This window comes from Pseudorasbora parva, chromosome 2 (genome assembly GCF_024679245.1).
Source record: "Pseudorasbora parva isolate DD20220531a chromosome 2, ASM2467924v1, whole genome shotgun sequence".
NCBI lineage: Eukaryota > Metazoa > Chordata > Actinopteri > Cypriniformes > Gobionidae > Pseudorasbora > Pseudorasbora parva.
Window position 1 is genome coordinate 63155592 of NC_090173.1, and position 14341 is coordinate 63169932.

General features: G+C 47.9%; 11 non-coding genes across 11 annotated transcripts; all 11 read left to right on the forward strand.

Moving 5' to 3' along the window:
* Nucleotides 1–468: 468 nt before the first annotated feature.
* Nucleotides 469–540, forward strand: trnag-ucc (transfer RNA glycine (anticodon UCC)). The gene has a single exon. It is a non-coding gene; the product is annotated as a tRNA-Gly (tRNA).
* Nucleotides 541–1665: 1125 nt separating this feature from the next.
* Nucleotides 1666–1737, forward strand: trnag-ucc (transfer RNA glycine (anticodon UCC)). The gene has a single exon. It is a non-coding gene; the product is annotated as a tRNA-Gly (tRNA).
* Nucleotides 1738–2273: 536 nt separating this feature from the next.
* trnag-ucc (transfer RNA glycine (anticodon UCC)) lies at nt 2274–2345 on the forward strand. The gene has a single exon. It is a non-coding gene; the product is annotated as a tRNA-Gly (tRNA).
* Nucleotides 2346–4079: 1734 nt separating this feature from the next.
* On the forward strand, nt 4080–4151 carry trnag-ucc (transfer RNA glycine (anticodon UCC)). Its single transcript has one exon. It is a non-coding gene; the product is annotated as a tRNA-Gly (tRNA).
* Nucleotides 4152–6484: 2333 nt separating this feature from the next.
* Nucleotides 6485–6556, forward strand: trnag-ucc (transfer RNA glycine (anticodon UCC)). Its single transcript has one exon. It is a non-coding gene; the product is annotated as a tRNA-Gly (tRNA).
* A 1734-nt stretch (nt 6557–8290) lies between these two features.
* Nucleotides 8291–8362, forward strand: trnag-ucc (transfer RNA glycine (anticodon UCC)). The gene has a single exon. It is a non-coding gene; the product is annotated as a tRNA-Gly (tRNA).
* A 564-nt stretch (nt 8363–8926) lies between these two features.
* trnag-ucc (transfer RNA glycine (anticodon UCC)) lies at nt 8927–8998 on the forward strand. The gene has a single exon. It is a non-coding gene; the product is annotated as a tRNA-Gly (tRNA).
* Nucleotides 8999–10741: 1743 nt separating this feature from the next.
* Nucleotides 10742–10813, forward strand: trnag-ucc (transfer RNA glycine (anticodon UCC)). The gene has a single exon. It is a non-coding gene; the product is annotated as a tRNA-Gly (tRNA).
* Nucleotides 10814–11948: 1135 nt separating this feature from the next.
* On the forward strand, nt 11949–12020 carry trnag-ucc (transfer RNA glycine (anticodon UCC)). Its single transcript has one exon. It is a non-coding gene; the product is annotated as a tRNA-Gly (tRNA).
* A 527-nt stretch (nt 12021–12547) lies between these two features.
* On the forward strand, nt 12548–12619 carry trnag-ucc (transfer RNA glycine (anticodon UCC)). Its single transcript has one exon. It is a non-coding gene; the product is annotated as a tRNA-Gly (tRNA).
* Nucleotides 12620–13754: 1135 nt separating this feature from the next.
* trnag-ucc (transfer RNA glycine (anticodon UCC)) lies at nt 13755–13826 on the forward strand. The gene has a single exon. It is a non-coding gene; the product is annotated as a tRNA-Gly (tRNA).
* Nucleotides 13827–14341: the final 515 nt, after the last annotated feature.

A 14341-nucleotide genomic window follows, 5' to 3' on the forward strand; every position in this document is an offset into this window, starting at 1 on the left:
ATAACCTTTGAAAGTGTCTTTGGGCAGCAGTAAAGAATTAGACCTCCCCGTCGGGGAATCGAACCCCGGTCTTCCGCGTGACAGGCGGAGATACTGTCCACTATACTAACGAGGAGTTGCGGAAGGCTGGCGTCGCACCCGATCAGCGCAACTGCTGCTCGCCGCAAACAGGCTTCCCATTTGCAGGTACGGCTTCATGAGTCATATCGCTTCACAGAAGCAAAGAGAAGCCAACAGAACATGTAATATATAATTAAATATAAAGTGTCTGTATAAATTGAGGAATGTCACTGAATTAGAGAGCTTGTTTTTCAATGAAGAGATTGGTAGGTCAGGTCCATAGGTTAATGCATTTTTTTCAGTTGCTGGTCCAAACAGACAGAGTTTCAGTTCTTCTGCACAGTCACTGATAATGTGTTGGGAGCATTGACCGCGTAAGGTGGCGTTCAGCAAACAAGCAAAACGCCTGCGTTGGTGGTATAGTGGTGAGCATAGCTGCCTTCCAAGCAGTTGACCCGGGTTCGATTCCCGGCCAACGCAATTCTTTTGCTCAAAACTGTCGCCCGGGGCCCCTGGCCAGCTCTTTGTGTCACTTGTAAATGGAGCAATAACTTTTGAATGGGTCTTTGGGCAGCAGTAAAGGACTAGACCTCCCCGTCGGGGAATCGAACCCCGGTCTTCCGCGTGACAGGCGGAGATACTGTCCACTATACTAACGAGGAGTTGCGGAAGGCTGGCGTCGCACCCGATCAGCGCAACTGCTGCTCGCCGCAAACAGCCTTCCCATTTGCAGGTACGGCCTCATGAGTCATATCGCTTCACAGAAGCCAACAGAACATCTATTATATAAATAAATATGAAGTGTCTGTATAAATTGTGGAATGTCACTGAATTAGAGAGCTTGTTTTTCAATGAAGAGATTGGTAGGTAGAGTCCATAGGTTAATGCATTTTTTTCAGTTGCGAGTCCAAACAGACAGAGTTTCAGTTCCTCTGCACACAGTCGCTGAAAATGTGTTGGGAGCATTGACCGCCTAAGGTGGCGTTCAGCAAACAAGCAAAATGCCTGCGTTGGTGGTATAGTGGTGAGCATAGCTGCCTTCCAAGCAGTTGACCCTGGTTCGATTCCCGGCCAACGCAATACTTTTGCTCAAAAATGTCTCCCGGGACCCTGGCCAACTCTTTGTGTCACTTGTAGCTGGAGCAATAACTTTTGAAAGGGTCTTTGGGCAGCAGTAAAGAATTAGACCTCCCCGTCGGGGAATCGAACCCCGGTCTTCCGCGTGACAGGCGGAGATACTGTCCACTATACTAACGAGGAGTTGCGGAAGGCTGGCGTCGCACCCGATCAGCGCAACTGCTGCTCGTCGCAAACATCCTTCCCATTTGCAGGTACGGCCTCATGAGTCATATCGCTTCAAAGAAGCCAACAGAACATCTATTATATAAATAAATATGAAGTGTCTGTATAAATTGTGGAATGTCACTGAATTAGAGAGCTTGTTTTTCAATGAAGAGATTGGTAGGTAGAGTCCATAGGTTAATGCATTTTTTTCAGTTGCGAGTCCAAACAGACAGAGTTTCAGTTCCTCTGCACACAGTCGCTGAAAATGTGTTGGGAGCATTGACCGCCTAAGGTGGCGTTCAGCAAACAAGCAAAATGCCTGCGTTGGTGGTATAGTGGTGAGCATAGCTGCCTTCCAAGCAGTTGACCCGGGTTCGATTCCCGGCCAACGCAATACTTTTGCTCAAAAATGTCTCCCGGGACCCTGGCCAACTCTTTGTGTCACTTGTAGCTGGAGCAATAACTTTTGAAAGGGTCTTTGGGCAGCAGTAAAGAATTAGACCTCCCCGTCGGGGAATCGAACCCCGGTCTTACGCGTGACAGGCGGAGATACTGTCCACTATACTAACGAGGAGTTGAGGAAGGCTGGCGTCGCACCCGATCAGTGCAACTGCTGCTCGCCGCAAACAGGCTTCCCATTTGCAGGTACGGCCTCATGAGTCATATCGCTTCACAGAAGCAAAGAGAAGCCAACAGAACATGTAATATATAATTAAATATAAAGTGTCTGTATAAATTGAGGAATGTCACTGAATTAGAGAGCTTGTTTTTCAATGAAGAGATTGGTAGGTCAGGTCCATAGGTTAATGCATTTTTTTCAGTTGCTGGTCCAAACAGACAGAGTTTCAGTTCTTCTGCACACAGTCACTGATAATGTGTTGGGAGCATTGACCGCGTAAGGTGGCGTTCAGCAAACAAGCAAAACGCCTGCGTTGGTGGTATAGTGGTGAGCATAGCTGCCTTCCAAGCAGTTGACCCGGGTTCGATTCCCGGCCAACGCAATTCTTTTGCTCAAAACTGTCGCTCGGGGCCCCTGGCCAGCTCTTTGTGTCACTTGTAAATGGAGCAATAACTTTTGAATGGGTCTTTGGGCAGCAGTAAAGGACTAGACCTCCCCGTCGGGGAATCGAACCCCGGTCTTCCGCGTGACAGGCGTAGATACTGTCCACTATACTAACGAGGAGTTGCAGAAGGCTGGCGTCGCACCCGATCAGCGCAACTGCTGCTCGCCGCAAACATCCTTCCCATTTGCAGGTACGGCCTCATGAGTCATATCGCTTCAAAGAAGCCAACAGAACATCTATTATATAAATAAATATGAAGTGTCTGTATAAATTGTGGAATGTCACTGAATTAGAGAGCTTGTTTTTCAATGAAGAGATTGGTAGGTAGAGTCCATAGGTTAATGCATTTTTTTCAGTTGCGAGTCCAAACAGACAGAGTTTCAGTTCCTCTGCACACAGTCGCTGAAAATGTGTTGGGAGCATTGACCGCCTAAGGTGGCGTTCAGCAAACAAGCAAAATGCCTGCGTTGGTGGTATTGTGGTGAGCATAGCTGCCTTCCAAGCAGTTGACCCGGGTTCGATTCCCGGCCAACGCAATACTTTTGCTCAAAAATGTCTCCCGGGACCCTGGCCAACTCTTTGTGTCACTTGTAGCTGGAGCAATAACTTTTGAAAGGGTCTTTGGGCAGCAGTAAAGAATAAGACCTCCCCGTCGGGGAATCGAACCCCGGTCTTCCGCGTGACAGGCGGAGATACTGTCCACTATACTAACGAGGAGTTGCGGAAGGCTGGCGTCGCACCCGATCAGCGCAACTGCTGCTCGCCGCAAACAGGCTTCCCATTTGCAGGTACGGCTTCATGAGTCATATCGCTTCACAGAAGCAAAGAGAAGCCAACAGAACATGTAATATATAATTAAATATAAAGTGTCTGTATAAATTGAGGAATGTCACTGAATTAGAGAGCTTGTTTTTCAATGAAGCGATTGGTAGGTCAGGTCCATAGGTTAATGCATTTTTTTCAGTTGCTGGTCCAAACAGACAGAGTTTCAGTTCCTCTGCACACAGTCACTGATAATGTGTTGGGAGCATTGACCGCGTAAGGTGGCGTTCAGCAAACAAGCAAAATGCCTGCGTTGGTGGTATAGTGGTGAGCATAGCTGCCTTCCAAGCAGTTGACCCGGGTTTGATTCCCGGCCAACGCAATTCTTTTGCTCAAAACTGTCGCCCGGGGCCCCTGGCCAGCTCTTTGTGTCACTTGTAAATGGAGGAATAACTTTTGAATGGGTCTTTGGGCAGCAGTAAAGGACTAGACCTCCCCGTCGGGGAATCGAACCCCGGTTTTCCTCGTGACAGGCGGAGATACTGTCCACTATACTAACGAGGAGTTGCAGAAGGCTGGCGTCGCACCCGATCAGCGCAACTGCTGCTCGCCGCAAACATCCTTCCCATTTGCAGGTACGGCCTCATGAGTCATATCGCTTCAAAGAAGCCAACAGAACATCTATTATATAAATAAATATGAAGTGTCTGTATAAATTGTGGAATGTCACTGAATTAGAGAGCTTGTTTTTCAATGAAGAGATTGGTAGGTAGAGTCCATAGGTTAATGCATTTTTTTCAGTTGCGAGTCCAAACAGACAGAGTTTCAGTTCCTCTGCACACAGTCGCTGAAAATGTGTTGGGAGCATTGACCGCCTAAGGTGGCATTCAGCAAACAAGCAAAATGCCTGCGTTGGTGGTATAGTGGTGAGCATAGCTGCCTTCCAAGCAGTTGACCCGGGTTCGATTCCCGGCCAACGCAATTCTTTTGCTCAAAACTGTCACCCGGGGCCCCTGGCCAGCTCTTTGTGTCACTTGTAAATGGAGCAATAACTTTTGAATGGGTCTTTGGGCAGCAGTAAAGGACTAGACCTCCCCGTCGGGGAATCGAACCCCGGTCTTCCGCGTGACAGGCGGAGATACTGTCCACTATACTAACGAGGAGTTGCGGAAGGCTGGCGTCGCACCCGATCAGCGCAACTGCTGCTCGCCGCAAACAGCCTTCCCATTTGCAGGTACGGCCTCATGAGTCATATCGCTTCACAGAAGCCAACAGAACATCTATTATATAAATAAATATGAAGTGTCTGTATAAATTGTGGAATGTCACTGAATTAGAGAGCTTGTTTTTCAATGAAGAGATTGGTAGGTAGAGTCCATAGGTTAATGCATTTTTTTCAGTTGCGAGTCCAAACAGACAGAGTTTCAGTTCCTCTGCACACAGTCGCTGATAATGTGTTGGGAGTATTGACCGCTTAAGGTGGCGTTCAGCAAACAAGCAAAATGCCTGCGTTGGTGGTATAGTGGTGAGCATAGCTGCCTTCCAAGCAGTTGACCCCGGTTCGATTCCCGACCAACGCAATTCTTTTGCTCAAAACTGTCGCCCGGGGCCCCTGGCCAGCTCGTTGTGTCACTTGTAAATGGAGCAATAACTTTTGAATGGGTCTTTGGGCAGCAGTAAAGGACTAGACCTCCCCGTCGGGGAATCGAACCCCGGTCTTCCGCGTGACAGGCAGAGATACTGTCCACTATACTAACGAGGAGTTGCAGAAGGCTGGCGTCGCACCCGATCAGCGCAACTGCTGCTCGCTGCAAACATCCTTCCCATTTGCAGGTACGGCCTCATGAGTCATATCGCTTCAAAGAAGCCAACAAAACATCTATTATATAAATAAATATGAAGTGTCTGTATAAATTGTGGAATGTCACTGAATTAGAGAGCTTGTTTTTCAATGAAGAGATTGGTAGGTAGAGTCCATAGGTTAATGCATTTTTTTCAGTTGCGAGTCCAAACAGACAGAGTTTCAGTTCTTCTGCACACAGTCACTGATAATGTGTTGGGAGCATTGACCGCGTAAGGTGGCGTTCAGCAAACAAGCAAAACGCCTGCGTTGGTGGTATAGTGGTGAGCATAGCTGCCTTCCAAGCAGTTGACCCGGGTTCGATTCTCGGCCAACGCAATACTTTTGCTCAAAAATGTCTCCCGGGACCCTGGCCAACTCTTTGTGTCACTTGTAGCTGGAGCAATAACTTTTGAAAGGGTCTTTGGGCAGCAGTAAAGAATTAGACCTCCCCGTCGGGGAATCGAACCCCGGTCTTCCGCGTGACAGGCGGAGATACTGTCCACTATACTAACGAGGAGTTGCGGAAGGCTGGCGTCGCACCCGATCAGCGCAACTGCTGCTCGCCGCAAACAGGCTTCCCATTTGCAGGTACGGCTTCATGAGTCATATCGCTTCACAGAAGCAAAGAGAAGCCAACAGAACATGTAATATATAATTAAATATAAAGTGTCTGTATAAATTGAGGAATGTCACTGAATTAGAGAGCTTGTTTTTCAATGAAGAGATTGGTAGGTCAGGTCCATAGGTTAATGCATTTTTTTCAGTTGCTGGTCCAAACAGACAGAGTTTCAGTTCCTCTGCACACAGTCACTGATAATGTGTTGGGAGCATTGACCGCGTAAGGTGGCGTTCAGCAAACAAGCAAAATGCCTGCGTTGGTGGTATAGTGGTGATTATAGCTGCCTTCCAAGCAGTTGACCCGGGTTTGATTCCCGGCCAACGCAATTCTTTTGCTCAAAACTGTCGCCCGGGGCCCCTGGCCAGCTCTTTGTGTCACTTGTAAATGGAGGAATAACTTTTGAATGGGTCTTTGGGCAGCAGTAAAGGACTAGACCTCCCCGTCGGGGAATCGAACCCCGGTTTTCCTCGTGACAGGCGGAGATACTGTCCACTATACTAACGAGGAGTTGCAGAAGGCTGGCGTCGCACCCGATCAGCGCAACTGCTGCTCGCCGCAAACATCCTTCCCATTTGCAGGTACGGCCTCATGAGTCATATCGCTTCAAAGAAGCCAACAGAACATCTATTATATAAATAAATATGAAGTGTCTGTATAAATTGTGGAATGTCACTGAATTAGAGAGCTTGTTTTTCAATGAAGAGATTGGTAGGTAGAGTCCATAGGTTAATGCATTTTTTTCAGTTGCGAGTCCAAACAGACAGAGTTTCAGTTCCTCTGCACACAGTCGCTGAAAATGTGTTGGGAGCATTGACCGCCTAAGGTGGCGTTCAGCAAACAAGCAAAATGCCTGCGTTGGTGGTATAGTGGTGAGCATAGCTGCCTTCCAAGCAGTTGACCCGGGTTCGATTCCCGGCCAACGCAATTCTTTTGCTCAAAACTGTCACCCGGGGCCCCTGGCCAGCTCTTTGTGTCACTTGTAAATGGAGCAATAACTTTTGAATGGGTCTTTGGGCAGCAGTAAAGGACTAGACCTCCCCGTCGGGGAATCGAACCCCGGTCTTCCGCGTGACAGGCGGAGATACTGTCCACTATACTAACGAGGAGTTGCGGAAGGCTGGCGTCGCACCCGATCAGCGCAACTGCTGCTCGCCGCAAACAGCCTTCCCATTTGCAGGTACGGCCTCATGAGTCATATCGCTTCACAGAAGCCAACAGAACATCTATTATATAAATAAATATGAAGTGTCTGTATAAATTGTGGAATGTCACTGAATTAGAGAGCTTGTTTTTCAATGAAGAGATTGGTAGGTAGAGTCCATAGGTTAATGCATTTTTTTCAGTTGCGAGTCCAAACAGACAGAGTTTCAGTTCCTCTGCACACAGTCGCTGATAATGTGTTGGGAGCATTGACCGCTTAAGGTGGCGTTCAGCAAACAAGCAAAATGCCTGCGTTGGTGGTATAGTGGTGAGCATAGCTGCCTTCCAAGCAGTTGACCCCGGTTCGATTCCCGACCAACGCAATTCTTTTGCTCAAAACTGTCGCCCGGGGCCCCTGGCCAGCTCGTTGTGTCACTTGTAAATGGAGCAATAACTTTTGAATGGGTCTTTGGGCAGCAGTAAAGGACTAGACCTCCCCGTCGGGGAATCGAACCCCGGTCTTCCGCGTGACAGGCAGAGATACTGTCCACTATACTAACGAGGAGTTGCAGAAGGCTAGCGTCGCACCCGATCAGCGCAACTGCTGCTCGCTGCAAACATCCTTCCCATTTGCAGGTACGGCCTCATGAGTCATATCGCTTCAAAGAAGCCAACAGAACATCTATTATATAAATAAATATGAAGTGTCTGTATAAATTGTGGAATGTCACTGAATTAGAGAGCTTGTTTTTCAATGAAGAGATTGGTAGGTAGAGTCCATAGGTTAATGCATTTTTTTCAGTTGCGAGTCCAAACAGACAGAGTTTCAGTTCTTCTGCACACAGTCACTGATAATGTGTTGGGAGCATTGACCGCGTAAGGTGGCGTTCAGCAAACAAGCAAAACGCCTGCGTTGGTGGTATAGTGGTGAGCATAGCTGCCTTCCAAGCAGTTGACCCGGGTTCGATTCTCGGCCAACGCAATACTTTTGCTCAAAAATGTCTCCCGGGACCCTGGCCAACTCTTTGTGTCACTTGTAGCTGGAGCAATAACTTTTGAAAGGGTCTTTGGGCAGCAGTAAAGAATTAGACCTCCCCGTCGGGGAATCGAACCCCGGTCTTCCGCGTGACAGGCGGAGATACTGTCCACTATACTAACGAGGAGTTGCGGAAGGCTGGCGTCGCACCCGATCAGCGCAACTGCTGCTCGCCGCAAACAGGCTTCCCATTTGCAGGTACGGCTTCATGAGTCATATCGCTTCACAGAAGCAAAGAGAAGCCAACAGAACATGTAATATATAATTAAATATAAAGTGTCTGTATAAATTGAGGAATGTCACTGAATTAGAGAGCTTGTTTTTCAATGAAGAGATTGGTAGGTCAGGTCCATAGGTTAATGCATTTTTTTCAGTTGCTGGTCCAAACAGACAGAGTTTCAGTTCTTCTGCACACAGTCACTGATAATGTGTTGGGAGCATTGACCGCGTAAGGTGGCGTTCAGCAAACAAGCAAAACGCCTGCGTTGGTGGTATAGTGGTGAGCATAGCTGCCTTCCAAGCAGTTGACCCGGGTTCGATTCCCGGCCAACGCAATTCTTTTGCTCAAAACTGTCGCCCGGGGCCCCTGGCCAGCTCTTTGTGTCACTTGTAAATGGAGCAATAACTTTTGAATGGGTCTTTGGGCAGCAGTAAAGGACTAGACCTCCCAGTCGGGGAATCGAACCCCGGTCTTCCGCGTGACAGGCGGAGATACTGTCCACTATACTAACGAGGAGTTGCAGAAGGCTGGCGTCGCACCCGATCAGCGCAACTGCTGCTCGCTGCAAACATCCTTCCCATTTGCAGGTACGGCCTCATGAGTCATATCGCTTCAAAGAAGCCAACAGAACATCTATTATATAAATAAATATGAAGTGTCTGTATAAATTGTGGAATGTCACTGAATTAGAGAGCTTGTTTTTCAATGAAGAGATTGGTAGGTAGAGTCCATAGGTTAATGCATTTTTTTCAGTTGCGAGTCCAAACAGACAGAGTTTCAGTTCCTCTGCACACAGTGTTCAGTTCTCAGTTCTCTGTTCAGTTCCTCTGAACACAGTGAAAATGTGTTGGGAGCATTGACCGCCTAAGGTGGCGTTCAGCAAACAAGCAAAATGCCTGCGTTGGTGGTATAGTGGTGAGCATAGCTGCCTTCCAAGCAGTTGACCCGGGTTCGATTCCCGGCCAACGCAATACTTTTGCTCAAAAATGTCTCCCGGGACCCTGGCCAACTCTTTGTGTCACTTGTAGCTGGAGCAATAACTTTTGAAAGGGTCTTTGGGCAGCAGTAAAGAATTAGACCTCCCCGTCGGGGAATCGAACCCCGGTCTTCCGCGTGACAGGCGGAGATACTGTCCACTATACTAACGAGGAGTTGCGGAAGGCTGGCGTCGCACCCGATCAGCGCAACTGCTGCTCGCCGCAAACAGGCTTCCCATTTGCAGGTACGGCCTCATGAGTCATATCGCTTCACAGAAGCAAAGAGAAGCCAACAGAACATGTAATATATAATTAAATATAAAGTGTCTGTATAAATTGAGGAATGTCACTGAATTAGAGAGCTTGTTTTTCAATGAAGAGATTGGTAGGTCAGGTCCATAGGTTAATGCATTTTTTTCAGTTGCTGGTCCAAACAGACAGAGTTTCAGTTCTTCTGCACACAGTCACTGATAATGTGTTGGGAGCATTGACCGCGTAAGGTGGCGTTCAGCAAACAAGCAAAACGCCTGCGTTGGTGGTATAGTGGTGAGAATAGCTGCCTTCCAAGCAGTTGACCCGGGTTCGATTCCCGGCCAACGCAATTCTTTTGCTCAAAAATGTCGCCCGGGGCCCCTGGCCAGCTCTTTGTGTCACTTGTAAATGGAGCAATAACTTTTGAATGGGTCTTTGGGCAGCAGTAAAGGACTAGACCTCCCCGTCGGGGAATCGAACCCCGGTCTTCCGCGTGACAGGCGGAGATACTGTCCACTATACTAACGAGGAGTTGCAGAAGGGTGGCGTCGCACCCGATCAGCGCAACTGCTGCTCACCGCAAACATCCTTCCCATTTGCAGGTACGGCCTCATGAGTCATATCGCTTCAAAGAAGCCAACAGAACATCTATTATATAAATAAATATGAAGTGTCTGTATAAATTGAGGAATGTCACTGAATTAGAGAGCTTGTTTTTCAATGAAGAGATTGGTAGGTAGAGTCCATAGGTTAATGCATTTTTTTCAGTTGCGAGTCCAAACAGACAGAGTTTCAGTTCCTCTGCACACAGTCGCTGAAAATGTGTTGGGAGCATTGACCGCCTAAGGTGGCGTTCAGCAAACAAGCAAAATGCCTGCGTTGGTGATATAGTGGTGAGCATAGCTGCCTTCCAAGCAGTTGACCCGGGTTCGATTCCCGGCCAACACAATACTTTTGCTCAAAAATGTCTCCCGGGACCCTGGCCAACTCTTTGTGTCACTTGTAGCTGGAGCAATAACTTTTGAAAGGGTCTTTGGGCAGCAGTAAAGAATTAGACCTCCCCGTCGGGGAATCGAACCCCGGTCTTCCGCGTGACAGGCGGAGATACTGTCCACTATACTAACGAGGAGTTGCGGAAGGCTGGCGTCGCACCCGATCAGCGCAACTGCTGCTCGCCGCAAACAGGCTTCCCATTTGCAGGTACGGCTTCATGAGTCATATCGCTTCACAGAAGCAAAGAGAAGCCAACAGAACATGTAATATATAATTAAATATAAAGTGTCTGTATAAATTGAGGAATGTCACTGAATTAGAGAGCTTGTTTTTCAATGAAGAGATTGGTAGGTCAGGTCCATAGGTTAATGCATTTTTTTCAGTTGCTGGTCCAAACAGACAGAGTTTCAGTTCTTCTGCACACAGTCACTGATAATGTGTTGGGAGCATTGACCGCGTAAGGTGGCGTTCAGCAAACAAGCAAAACGCCTGCGTTGGTGGTATAGTGGTGAGCATAGCTGCCTTCCAAGCAGTTGACCCGGGTTCGATTCCCGGCCAACGCAATTCTTTTGCTCAAAACTGTCGCCCGGGGCCCCTGGCCAGCTCTTTGTGTCACTTGTAAATGGAGCAATAACTTTTGAATGGGTCTTTGGGCAGCAGTAAAGGACTAGACCTCCCCGTCGGGGAATCGAACCCCGGTCTTCCGCGTGACAGGCGGAGATACTGTCCACTATACTAACGAGGAGTTGCGGAAGGCTGGCGTCGCACCCGATCAGCGCAACTGCTGCTCACCGCAAACATCCTTCCCATTTGCAGGTACGGCCTCATGAGTCATATCGCTTCAAAGAAGCCAACAGAACATCTATTATATAAATAAATATGAAGTGTCTGTATAAATTGAGGAATGTCACTGAATTAGAGAGCTTGTTTTTCAATGAAGAGATTGGTAGGTAGAGTCCATAGGTTAATGCATTTTTTTCAGTTGCGAGTCCAAACAGACAGAGTTTCAGTTCCTCTGCACACAGTCGCTGAAAATGTGTTGGGAGCATTGACCGCGTAAGGTGGCGTTCAGCTAACAAGCAAAATGCCTGCGTTGGTGGTATAGTGGTGAGCATAGCTGCCTTCCAAGCAGTTGACCCGGGTTTGATTCCCGGCCAACGCAATTCTTTTGCTCAAAAATGTCTCCCGGGGCCCTGGCTAACTCTTTGTGTCACTTGCAGCTGGAGCAATAACTTTTGAATGGGTCTTTGGGCAGCAGTAAAGAATTAGACCTCCCCGTCGGGGAATCGAACCCCGGTCTTCCGCGTGACAGGCGGAGATACTGTCCACTATACTAACGAGGAGTTGCGGAAGGCTGGCGTCGCACCCAATCAGCGCAACTGCTGCTCGCCGCAAACAGGCTTCCCATTTGCAGGTACGGCCTCATGAGTCATATCGCTTCACAGAAGCAAAGAGAAGCCAACAGAACATGTAATATATAATTAAATATAAAGTGTCTGTATAAATTGAGGAATGTCACTGAATTAGAGAGCTTGTTTTTCAATGAAGAGATTGGTAGGTCAGGTCCATAGGTTAATGCATTTTTTTCAGTTGCTGGTCCAAACAGACAGAGTTTCAGTTCCTCTGCACACAGTCACTGATAATGTGTTGGGAGCATTGACCGCGTAAGGTGGCGTTCAGCAAACAAGTAAAATGCCTGCGTTGGTGGTATAGTGGTGAGCATAGCTGCCTTCCAAGCAGTTGACCCGGGTTCGATTCCCGGCCAACGCAATTCTTTTGCTCAAAACTGTCGCCCGGGGCCCCTGGCCAGCTCTTTGTGTCACTTGTAAATGAAGCAATAACTTTTGAATGGGTCTTTGGGCAGCAGTAAAGGACTAGACCTCCCCGTCGGGGAATCGAACCCCGGTCTTACGCGTGACAGGCGGAGATACTGTCCACTATACTTACGAGGAGTTGCAGAAGGCTGGCGTCGCACCCGATCAGCGCAACTGCTGCTCGCTGCAAACATCCTTCCCATTTGCAGGTACGGCCTCATGAGTCATATCGCTTCAAAGAAGCCAACAGAACATCTATTATATAAATAAATATGAAGTGTCTGTATAAATTGTGGAATGTCACTGAATTAGAGAGCTTGTTTTTCAATGAAGAGATTGGTAGGTAGAGTCCATAGGTTAATGCATTTTTTTCAGTTGCGAGTCCAAACAGACAGAGTTTCAGTTCCTCTGCACACAGTCGCTGAAAATGTGTTGGGAGCATTGACCGCCTAAGGTGGCGTTCAGCAAACAAGCAAAATGCCTGCGTTGGTGGTATAGTGGTGAGCATAGCTGCCTTCCAAGCAGTTGACCCGGGTTCGATTCCCGGCCAACGCAATACTTTTGCTCAAAAATGTCTCCCGGGACCCTGGCCAACTCTTTGTGTCACTTGTAGCTGGAGCAATAACTTTTGAAAGGGTCTTTGGGGAGCAGTAAAGAATTAGACCTCCCCGTCGGGGAATCAAACCCCGGTCTTCCGCGTGACAGGCGGAGATACTGTCCACTATACTAACGAGGAGTTGCGGAAGGCTGGCGTCGCACCCGATCAGCGCAACTGCTGCTCACCGCAAACAAGCTTCCCATTTGCAGGTACGGCCTCATGAGTCATATCGCTTCACAGAAGCAAAGAGAAGCCAACAGAACATGTAATATATAATTAAATATAAAGTGTCTGTATAAATTGAGGAATGTCACTGAATTAGAGAGCTTGTTTTTCAATGAAGAGATTGGTAGGTCAGGTCCATAGGTTAATGCATTTTTTTCAGTTGCTGGTCCAAACAGACAGAGTTTCAGTTCCTCTGCACACAGTCACTGATAATGTGTTGGGAGCATTGACCGCGTAAGGTGGCGTTCAGCAAACAAGCAAAATGCCTGCGTTGGTGGTATAGTGGTGAGCATAGCTGCCTTCCAAGCAGTTGACCCGGGTTTGATTCCCGGCCAACGCAATTCTTTTGCTCAAAACTGTCGCCCGGGGCCCCTGGCCAGCTCTTTGTGTCACTTGTAAATGGAGCAATAACTTTTGAATGGGTCTTTGGGCAGCAGTAAAGGACTAGACCTCCCCGTCGGGGAATCGAACCCCGGTTTTCCGCGTGACAGGCGGAGATACTGTCCACTATACTAACGAGGAGTTGCAGAAGGCTGGCGTCGCACCCGATCAGCGCAACTGCTGCTCGCCGCAAACATCCTTCCCATTTGCAGGTACGGCCTCATGAGTCATATCGCTTCAAAGAAGCCAACAGAACATCTATTATATAAATAAATATGAAGTGTCTGTATAAATTGTGGAATGTCACTGAATTAGAGAGCTTGTTTTTCAATGAAGAGATTGGTAGGTAGAGTCCATAGGTTAATGCATTTTTTTCAGTTGCGAGTCCAAACAGACAGAGTTTCAGTTCCTCTGCACACAGTCGCTGAAAATGTGTTGGGAGCATTGACCGCCTAAGGTGGCGTTCAGCAAACAAGCAAAATGCCTGCGTTGGTGGTATAGTGGTGAGCATAGCTGCCTTCCAAGCAGTTGACCCGGGTTCGATTCCCGGCCAACGCAATACTTTTGCTCAAAAATGTCTCCCGGGACCCTGGCCAACTCTTTGTGTCACTTGTAGCTGGAGCAATAACCTTTGAAAGTGTCTTTGGGCAGCAGTAAAGAATTAGACCTCCCCGTCGGGGAATCGAACCCCGGTCTTCCGCGTGACAGGCGGAGATACTGTCCACTATACTAACGAGGAGTTGCGGAAGGCTGGCGTCGCACCCGATCAGCGCAACTGCTGCTCGCCGCAAACAGGCTTCCCATTTGCAGGTACGGCTTCATGAGTCATATCGCTTCACAGAAGCAAAGAGAAGCCAACAGAACATGTAATATATAATTAAATATAAAGTGTCTGTATAAATTGAGGAATGTCACTGAATTAGAGAGCTTGTTTTTCAATGAAGAGATTGGTAGGTCAGGTCCATAGGTTAATGCATTTTTTTCAGTTGCTGGTCCAAACAGACAGAGTTTCAGTTCTTCTGCACAGTCACTGATAATGTGTTGGGAGCATTGACCGCGTAAGGTGGCGTTCA